The sequence below is a fragment of the Nelumbo nucifera genome, chromosome 8 (assembly GCF_055504915.1).
Source record: "Nelumbo nucifera cultivar China Antique chromosome 8, China Antique-T2T, whole genome shotgun sequence".
NCBI classification, from domain to species: domain Eukaryota; kingdom Viridiplantae; phylum Streptophyta; class Magnoliopsida; order Proteales; family Nelumbonaceae; genus Nelumbo; species Nelumbo nucifera.
Window position 1 is genome coordinate 14,679,473 of NC_142656.1, and position 10,821 is coordinate 14,690,293.

A 10,821-nucleotide genomic window follows, 5' to 3' on the forward strand; every position below is an offset into this window, starting at 1 on the left:
TCATGTATGTCTCTTTATTTTCTATAAATGTTTTTTTTTGTTTTTCTATAAATTATACTATTTTTATCTATTTTTATTTTTATTATTTAATTGTCACATCATGGGTTAACCTAGACTTTTGAATTCTTGAACCATTTCCCGAATGGAAAATATTTTCCTTTTTGAGACAATTTTAAATTTGATATTCCATTTCCACAATCAATAAAAATAATTCTTATTTATCACACTTATCTTTTTTAATATGAATTAACTAACTATGAAATCATGGGTTGATCACTTGACCTAATGATCCAAATAGCTAGACCATTGACCCACCACTCAAGGAGGAAAATGGTTCATTTATAAATCAATTTTAAAATTTGTATTCCATTTCCACCATTAATAAAAATAATTTTTATTTATCATACCTATTTTTTTTATTATGAAAAATATAAAATATTGGAGATGCATGTGCCTAAAATTTCCTAATTTTTTTATTTATCTATTTTTTATTTTTTCGTACTTAATTATAACATCATGGACTTACCTAATTTATCCAAATGGGAAAACTACTTACTTGCCACTTAGAAAAACCAATTTAATTTTTAGTTGAGTTTAAAAATTTTAGGTTTTATACTATTAATACAAGTGTTCATGGATTTAATTAGTGAAACTTAATGATGATAAAAAAAATACTTTACATATAGGATTTAATGAGGAAGAATGAGACTTAACACTTAAATGTGGGACTTAATGAAGGAATAAAATGCACTAAAAAGTAATATCTGAATTACAATTTTTGCCCTCCCAATAGAGAGTGACCAAATTCAAAAAGATAGATATTTTAGTCAAAAAATTTCAAAAACCATGGGGAGCTATTCACTTAGTAGTATACATATAGATATATGATTATTTATTTTAAACTAAATTAATAAAAATGTAACAAGTTAGAATAAAACCCTCATAGATCTTAATTATTTTTTACTTTCGAACAAAATCATTTTTAAATTTCTCTCTTTCTCTCTCTCTCTAATATCTCATCTCCTCATTGAACCCCTTTTTCCTCTTAAATTTCTTTAGACCCCTTCTATCCCTCTCTAATAAAATAAGGGTATAAATTAGATAGGTGACCGGTTAAAAACCAATCCTAAACATGGTCTTTGCCTTGAACATATCAAAACCCAAAATTGTCTATCCAAACCTAAGGGATTTACTTGCTGGTATGAATAACATCAATATGATACAAAACATTACCCTATGACTCCTGTCTTACCATCTTTTCCAATTTCCAGTTCAAAGACTTGCCCTCAACTGCCATGTGTGTTCTCTAAAGATGATAAAGGACCACTTGGCCCACAGTTGATTGCAGCCCAACCCAAGAAAAAGGGATGATGTAATCTGATCCACATACATTCGTTTTCTGTGTACTCAACTCTAACATAGGTCCATTATTGTTGGTCCCCATACTCGTACAGTGAAAGTCTGGCAGTTGAGAGGGTACACTTTGTTACTTGCTTTCTTATGATAAATGTCCCTCGTTAGGACTCTTCTCTTGAGTTCACATAAATAACTATACAAACTTCTCTTGACTAGTGAGAAGTCCAAGGAATTAGAAACATGAAGGAGTTTTCTTTGCAAACCCACAAGAGATGATGCCCTTTTGAGGCACGGAAGGTTGGACTGTATTCCCACTTTGGTAGGAGTATAAATACAAATATATACTGTGCAAATATATACAAAATATAAGGTTTTGTTTTCTAAAATTTTGCATTTATACTCCTTCCAAACTGAGCCTAAGGGATGGATAAGGCGTTGTATTAAAAGCTTTGATCGATCCCATGTAATATAATGATTCCGGAGAGGTTCATTTACCTGGGTAAATAATATTTTCTTTAAATTTAATTAAATTATTTTTTTATTCGCACCAATACATAACGAAATAATATTATCTTTTTAATAATTATATTTTATGGATAAAGTGAATATTGTATAACTTTATCTGAAAAACAAAAGAATACTGGTAAATATACTTATTGGGACAAATATTTTTCAAGAAACATTTACACCAATAAACACATTTGCCCAGATAATTGATTTACCATTTAACCAAGGAGACCTTGAGATCAGTTGAACAAATACTTTCACTAAATTATGAACCCTTGAATTATTTCTTACAATCTCAATTAGGTGACCGCACCTATTCAACCAATTTGGCCAAGCCTAGCTAAATCCAATTAAATGTGAACAGAACTAGATTTTTAAGGTCAAATATAAGCCTGCTTTACCATTTATTCATTTAGATAGGATCTATAAACAGGTCTACAAAGATAAAGCTGTCAGATCTGGATGGATGGATGTGCTTAAATGAAGTGGGTCACTGCTGGTTTAATGGTTTAATTTGGAATTTGTTTTTGGTATAATGTGTTGCAGCTTTGGTCCTGTAGGGGTGAGGTGACATTTGTTGGAACTTAAACTTGTAGTTAGGAGGTTAGTAGAGTAGAAAAGAAGACACGCGTCTCATCGTCTATTGCTTTACACAACACCCCCATTCCAGGATTTAATCGTTGAATATGGTAATAGAGACAAATAATTAAGCTTATTCCTCACTTCTGGGTAGATTTCTCTATCCTTGATATAGAGTTTGATGTAGCTAACTAGATCATCAGCTGCAGATCAACCCCATTTCCATGTCCTAGGAGAGCATAAAATGCATCCTTCCCCAATCTCCAAGTTCAAAGTCCTAAATTGATGATTTTAGTTTTTGGGTGAGAATGCAAATGAAAGGAGTGCAGATTTTGTTTCAGATTTTACTTTATTTGTCTTTAGGTTTCATTTTATTTCATCTCCATGTAGGGATAAGACTTCACTGCAAACAAATGGGTCTAAGGAAAATTTAATGCATCCATGTGCATTCTATGGACTAAAGAACCAACCCTTCTTATGGACAATTCAGTTTCCTCCCATCGCGATTATCCAAAGGTTATGGTGGTTAGGGGGGTTATGGGTTTGGGGATGTGTCAAGGATCAAAATTTTGTCATGTATCATCTTGTATTCGCCGATATGTATTATATCGGAGTCTTTTTGATACATTTCTGCAGAGAGTGTTTCGATTCGACAAGTGGTTTAGAGGGTAAATCGGTCTTAAACCGACCCTTTTAAACCAGTTTTGAAAAAAAAAGAAAAAAACACATAAAAATCAGTACCTGTATAAATATTTTGAACCTTGGTATGGGCTACCCCCGATACGTGCCCCATGGAGAAAACAGGGCACCTACCAATTTTGACCTATAGGTGACCACATTTAGGACTATGTCTCAACTTTAGAGGACAAAGTGTGACCCACCTAATAACTGAACCATCTCATGAGTAGACTTGTTTTGATTAATTTATTCATTCAGGTCCAAATAATAACAATTAAAGCACAAAATTCTGATTATTTGATCATCTCATATTGATTTAACTCAGATCAGTCTATTTGCTGGTCTAGGTCACACGAGTCAGCCTAGCAAATATTTGTGATCATTAGATTGATGTTTCAGTCTTCCCATTAAAAAAAATAAATAAATGAAAATGACATACAATGCTATTTAGTGGTGCTAAAAGAACATAATAATGATGCAAATAACAATGAAAAGAAGATGATAATGAATGTAACCGTTTATGTTTACATACCATTTTTTATGATGTATAAATTTTTTGGCTAAGTATCTTATTGTTTGACCCGGTGGTGACGTGCTTTGGTGATGAGCTACCTGGTGGCGAACTGCCCAGTGGCGAGCTCTCTGGTGGAGAGCTACTTGGTGACGAACTACCTGGTGGCGAACTGCCTGGTGGCAAACTCCCTGATGGCGAACTCCCTAGTGGCGAACTGCCTGGTGGCGAACTACCTAGTGGACTCGTCACTTGACTTGCTCCTAGGCGGCCTGCAACTCAGAGGATGGTGGAGCTCCCTAGTGCAGCGCAACCCGACTACCCTCCGCGTGAGGTGATTTCCTCTCCTTTGTAGGCGGCGGGAGCTGAGGGACCTGCGAGAACTGAATCAGAGGACCCGGGGGTATTTTCCCGGCAGGGGTTACCATCCTTTTTCCTCCCCCTTGGCTTTGGGGGTCGGAGTCCTTATATAGTGGTGTCCTCGCGGGTTAGGTAGGCGAAAAGCCTTCAAACGGTAGGACTCGTCATATCCCGTCAGAACCGGGGTACGGTGATGAACTCCTCGAGGTTGTCAGCCTGGCGCTTGTGTCAGGCGGCCAGGTCGCGCCTGGGCCAGTTTGTCAGGTCGGCGCCTGTGTCAGTCGGCGGATCGGTGTCTGGGCCAGGTTGTCAGGTCGGCGCCTGTGTCAGTCGGCGGGTCGGTGTCCGGGCCAGGTTGCCAGGTCGGTGCCTGTGTCAGTCGGCGGGTCGGTGTCTGGGCCAGGTTGTCAGGCAGGAGATCTTCCTGCGATACGCCAAACTACTCTTCTGTACCGAGCTACCCTACAAGTGGCGAGAAGCCCGGAGGAGCTATGCCGAGCTGCCTAGCTCCTTAGTGGCGAGCTCCTTGGAGAGCTGCCTAGCTCCTTGGCGAGCTCTTTGGTGAGCTCCTTGGTGAGCTACCGAGCTCACGGGGTATGCCGTTAATGGTTCTCGGTGGGCGCCTTATAGGTTGCTAGGTCGGCCAGGTCGGATCATGTGCTAGGCTGATCCGGCCAGGTCGCGCAGGCCGTGTCAGGTCACGCGCAGGCTGCGCCAGGTCACACGCAGGCCGCGCCAGGTCACGTGCAGGCCGCGCGGGCCGCGCCAGACCGGTGCCCAGGTGGGACACCAACTTGGTAAGTTGTTTGCCTAGGTGTTTGCCTAGTTGTCACGAGGTGCCACGTGTCACAATTTCACTAGAGGGCCAAATCTGCCCTCATCAATTGCCCCCCACTCCCGAGCTGAGAGTAACTTAGCGAAGGGAGTAGATTTCTTTTGGCCCGTAAGTCAACGAGCTCGTAGGTGCTGATCCAATTCCTTAGGCTTCGGAAGCTGCCTGTATGTGGCGAGCTGCCACTAAGGCGAGGGGGTCTCCGCCAGTTTAGTAGTGTAGCCCTTAGGCTCTAGGGCAACTTATAGTTTACTTTTGCTGATTTTGCTCCTGCTGAGGAAGCGACTGGATATTTAGCAATAGTGTGGCCCGTAGGCTTTGGGAGTGACTCATAGTCTACTCTTTTTTGACTTTGCCTGCGCCGGAGAGGCAACTGGGTCTTGAGCAATAATGTGGCCTGTAGGCTTTGGGAGTGACTTGTAGTCTACTCTTTTTTGACTTTGCCCGTGTCGGAGAGGCGACCGAGTCTTGAGCAATAATGTGGCCCGTAGGCTTTGGGAGTGACTCGTAGTCTACTCTTTTTTTACTTTGCCTGTGTTGGAGAGGCGACTGGGTCTTGAGCAATAATGTGGCCCATAGGCTTTGGGAGTGACTTGTAGTCTACTCTTTTTTTGACATTGCCCGTGTCGGAGAGGATGACCGGGTCTTAAGCAGTAATGTGGCCCATAGGCTTTGGGAGTGACTCGTAGTCTACTCTTTTTTTGACTTTGCCCATGCCGGAGAGGCGACCGAGTCTTAAGCAGTAATGTGGCCCGTAGGCTTTGGGAGCGACTCGTAGTGTACTCTTTTTTGACTTTGCCCGTGTTGGAGAGGTGACTGAGTCTTAAGCAGTAATGTGGCCTGTAGGCTTTGGGAGTGACTCGTAGTCTACTCTTTTTTTGACTTTGCCCGTGCCAGAGAGGCGACCGGGTCTTAAGCAGTAATGTGGCCTGTAGGCTTTGGGAGTGACTCGTAGTCTACTCTTTTTTTGACTTTGCCCGTGCCAGAGAGGCGACCAGGTCTTAAGCAGTAATGTGGCCCGTAGGCTTTGGGAGTGACTCGTAGTCTACTCTTTTTTTGACTTTGCCCGTGCCGAAGAGGCGACCGGGTCTTAAGCTGTAATGTGGCCCGTAGGCTTTGGGAGTGACTCGTAGTCTACTCTCCTTTTTGACTTTGCCCGTGCCGGAGAGGCGACCGGGTCTTAAGGAGTAATGTGGCCCATAGGCTTTGGGAGCGACTCGTAGTCTACTCTTTTTTGACTTTGCCCGTGCCGGAGAGGCGACCGGGTCTTAAACAGTAATGTGACCCGTAGGCTTTGGGAGAGACTCGTAGTCTACTCTTTTTTTGACTTTGCCCGTGCTGGAGAGGCGACCGGGTCTTAAACAATAATGTGGCCCGTAGGCTTTGGGAGTGACTCCTAGTCTACTCTCCTTTTTGACTTTGCCCGTGCCGGAGAGGCGACCGGGTCTTAAGCTGTAATGTGGTCCGTAGGCTTTGCTTGTGAGGTGTCGACCTATGATTGTGCTGCATCAGCTTCGTAATGTCGGTCACCCACTCCTACAAGAAGCTACTAGGAGCTCGACCTTCGGGGGCAGCACTACTAACTTTAGGTCGCCAGCTCACACGGGAGCCTTGGAAGGCTCGACCGGTAAGGGCGCCTATGTAGTCTGTTGGCCGTCAACTGCCGCGGAAGCCACGAAGAGCTCATCTTTGTAGGGGGGACCTTGCGGAGAGGACTGATGAGGCATTATCTGAATTGAAAGTAAGGTTGGTAGAGCTACTTACTCTGTTAGCTCCCTACATAGTCTTTGAGTTCATAAAAAATGTAAACTATAAAGCGATAGCTTCAATTTCTAAAAAGTGAGGACTTAGCTTTGGTAAGATGAGAACTTAGCTTTTGTAGGATGAGAACTTAGCTTTTTGTAGCGTGTTCCCACAGACGGCGCCAATTGATGTAACCGTTTCTGGTCACGTACCATTTTTTGTGATGTATAAATTTTTTGGCTAAGTACCTCGTTGTTCGACCCGGTGGTGACGTGCCTTGGTGATGAGCTACTTGGTGGCGAACTGCTCGGTGAAGAGCTATTTGGTGACGAACTGCCTGGTGGCGAGCTGCCTGGTGGCGAACTCCTTGGTGGCGAATTCCCTGGTGGCGAACTGCCTAGTGGCGAATTGCCTGGTGGCGAACTCCCTGGTGGTGAACTCCCTGGTGGCGAACTGCCTAGTGGCGAATTGCCTGGTGGTGCTCCCTGGTGGCGAACTGCCTGGTGGACTCGTCACTTGACTTGCTCCTAGGCGGCCTGCAACTTAGAGGATGGTGGAGCTCCCTGGTGTAGCGCAACCCGACTACCCTCCGCGTGAGGTGATTTCCTCTCCTTTGTAGGCGGCAGGAGCTGAGGGACCTACGAGAACTGAATCAGAGGACCCGGGGGTATTTTCCCGACGGGGACTCTCCGATGCCTAAGTTAGCATTCTGATTACAGAGAGCTTGGAGAGAAATGAGAGAGATAGAGAGCAAGGGTTACCATCCTTTTTCCTCCCCCTTGGCTTTGGGGGACGGAGTCCTTATATAGTGGTGTCCTCGCGGGTTAGGTGGGTGAAAAGCCTTCAAATGGTAAGACTCGTCATATCCCGTCAGAACCGGGGTACGGTGATGAACTCCTCGAGGTTGTCAGGCTGGCGCTTGTGTCAGGCGGCCAGGTCGGCGCCTGGGCCAATTTGTCAGATCGGCACCTGAGTCAGTCGGTGGATCGGTGTCTGGGCCAGGTTGTCAGGTCGGCGTCTGTGTCAGTTGGCGGGTCGGTGTCCGAGCCAGGTTGCCAGGTCGGCGCCTGTGTCAGTCGACGGGTCGGTGTCTGGGCCAGGTTGTCAGGCAGGATATCTTCCTACGATACGCCAAACTACTCTTCTGTACCGAGCTACCCTACAAGTGGCGAGAAGCCCGGGGGAGCTATGTCGAGCTGCCTGGCTCCTTGGTGGCGAGCTCCTTGGCGAGCTCTTTGGTGAGCTACCGAGCTCCGTGGCAAGCTCCTTGGTGAGCTACCGAGCTCACGGGGTATGCCGTTAATGGTTCTCAATGGGCGTCTTATAGGTTGCCAGGTCGGCCAGGTCGGCCAGGTCACGCAGGCCGCGCGGGCCGCGCCAGGCCGCGTGCAGGCCGCCCTTAGGCCGCGTGCAGGTCGCGCCAGGCCAACCAGACCGGTGCCCGGGTGGGACACCAACTTGGTAAGTTGTTTGTCTGGGTATTTACCTACTTATCACGAGGTGCCACGTCTCGCAATTTCACTGGAGGGCCAAATCTGCCCTCATCAATTATCATTCGATAATTAACATACATACCATTTACATATTAATTAGCCGGTTGGAAAAGTCTTTGCAGTCTACCAAAGGGCATAGCTAGATTTAGATTCAGGTCTGGGGCACAGAGCCACAGAGCTTGGTTTTAAACTCAGACCTACCAAATTCTAAATATAAGCTTGAAAAAATCACGCATAAAGATATCGGATGCTGACAGCTGATATATTACGTGTAGTATATATTCATATTATTTCATAAATTCAAGTGTTGTAAGTTACAACTAATATCAAATTAAAGGTGTTGGTGTCCAAGTTCTTTTAACCAACCTGTAAACTTGAATAAGACCTGATAATGATATATAGTTGGAAGTGAGTTGTGTAGACGGTTTCCACTAATTAGATTTATACTCAAAAGAAGTAAGAACCATTTAACAAAATGCTTACACATTCAACTATAAACCCAAAACTAATAATATAACAGGTTCAAAATTTAGGTCCAATTTTCCTATTAATAACTCAGATAACTAATATATCACAAGCTTCTGCCAGCCCTACAATTTGTACCCTCCTTTGGCCGTAACTTGTAGCCATGTCTACCATAGCCGCCATTGCCAGCCCCACAATTACCATCTCAATGGATTTGAATTATTTTTGGAGGGCCATAGTTGTCCTTTCCAATGGTTGGACCTTTCTTCTCTTAATGTATATTCTCCGGTAGTTGGACTTTATTTGCTATTGTATTAGTTCTAGAGATGATGTCGTAGGGCCTGAATCTAGTTATAAACATATGCGATGTATTGTATTATGGTTCCGGTCCAACACCTCTTACTATATCAAGACTAATACAAGTCTGGATCTTCTGTCCATGAGAACTCAGCCTATATTTATCGCAATCATATATAGAGAATATCTCATCCTCTGCATAATGCAAGCGAAGATGTTTCTAATTCACAGGGGATAGTGTATTGTGGATAGGCATGGGCAGAATTCTTGTGAACAAGAGATCTAGAGTCAAATAATGCTAATGAATAAGGTTCAAAATTTCGATATCCCCAAAGTGATGGTTGCAGGATTTTTCCGCATTAACATTGGAATAAATCAGCTAACACACCAAGGAGCCAGCACTTCGGTTGGTCCTATAAGGAGTTTATCGAAATGTTATTTTTAAGGCATTTCAAGAAACCTGTGTTTTTAAATGTTAAGGATACTAAAACCGAACTTCTGTTAAAATATCAAAAAAAAAAAGTATAAACATATCTGATACGCATGTTTGAACCTCGCTAATGAAACTCTCATGGTCATATACGCTCTGCCATTTTATACTTTTTTTTTTCTAAAATGCATTCATTTTTGTCTTTTATTAACAATCTGAAATAATCCATTTCAAGATATTGATGGGGTTGTCTCAAATTTCATGCAAAATCAAAATAAATTTACTATATTCCATTTTTTTTTACTTTTTTTTTTTTGTGGCAAAAGAATCACCCTTGTATTAATTAGAATGACCTTACATGTGGAGTGCGAGAGATATCATAGTGCAGTGATAGACGGTTGTAGTTCCTATTTATATGTACAAACCGAATATAAGCAAAAGAGGAAAATAGTCTTTGTAAATGACTTGTGTGAAATTGATCCATCCATTGAGTAGAGCGGTTGGGTTTAACCCAATTTGGGCTTCACACAAACTGCCCAGGCGAAAGTGCATTGGAAAAATAGATGCAAGGTTGTGTCTTCACTACTATTACAAAAGGCGCACATTCTGTCTGGTTCTTGGAGCTTTTGTTTGGTTAGCAATCCATCCCATAGGAGCTTCCATAGGAAGAGCTAGAATCTGCGTGGTATTTTGAGATTCCATATCAATTTCCAGTTGTAGTGAGAGTTGGAACTGGAGCTTTCCAATGAGAAGAAGAGTTGATAGGCCGATTTCACCGAACAGATACTTGACTTGTTCTTCTTCCAGATGACTTTGTCTGTGGACTGGTTTGGCTCTGGAGCTATTGATAAGATATGAGGTACGGCCGACTCCTAGAAGATTAGGTTTAGTTTGGAGACGTCCCATGAGCCTTCCGAAGTGAGGAGTTCTGAAACCTTCAGATTCCTAACTTGAGGGTAAGATACTGAGGGATTCAGATACGGAATGTGTCCCGGTAGTGTAGGTATCCAAGGGTCAGTGATTGTTGAGATATCATGCCCATCTTTGATTGATCACAACAGATTTGACTTTAACTGAAATAACATAGAGTGGGCTTGCTGCCACCATTGTGAGCTATCTCGACTTCTTGATGCCGCAAATAAAGAAGTGTCGGGAAAATATTTGGCTTTTATTTGCTTACTCCAAATCCGTTTATTATCAATCAGCGGTCTCCAGATTTACTTTCCAAACATGGCCTTGTTCACAATCTGAATCCCAACCCTCCTTGCAGTTTAGGCCTACATATCTTGTTCCAATAGATAGTGTGGGTGGTCTTCCTAGTGGTGATGTCGGGGGACATTTCTGCTGAAAAAATTTATTTTTTGTCCTGACATGGATTCGAAGGTGTTCAGAACTTTGACAAAGGCTTTGACATGAGCCAATTCTGCTATGCAAAATAAAATGTAGTCATTTGCAAAAAAAAAGTGAGTGACTGCAGCTGCTTCTTTACTGCTTTGAATTCCTTCAATTTGACCTGAGGACAGACCGGTTCAGCAACTGGGTTAGCATTTCCATACCTATGATGAATAGG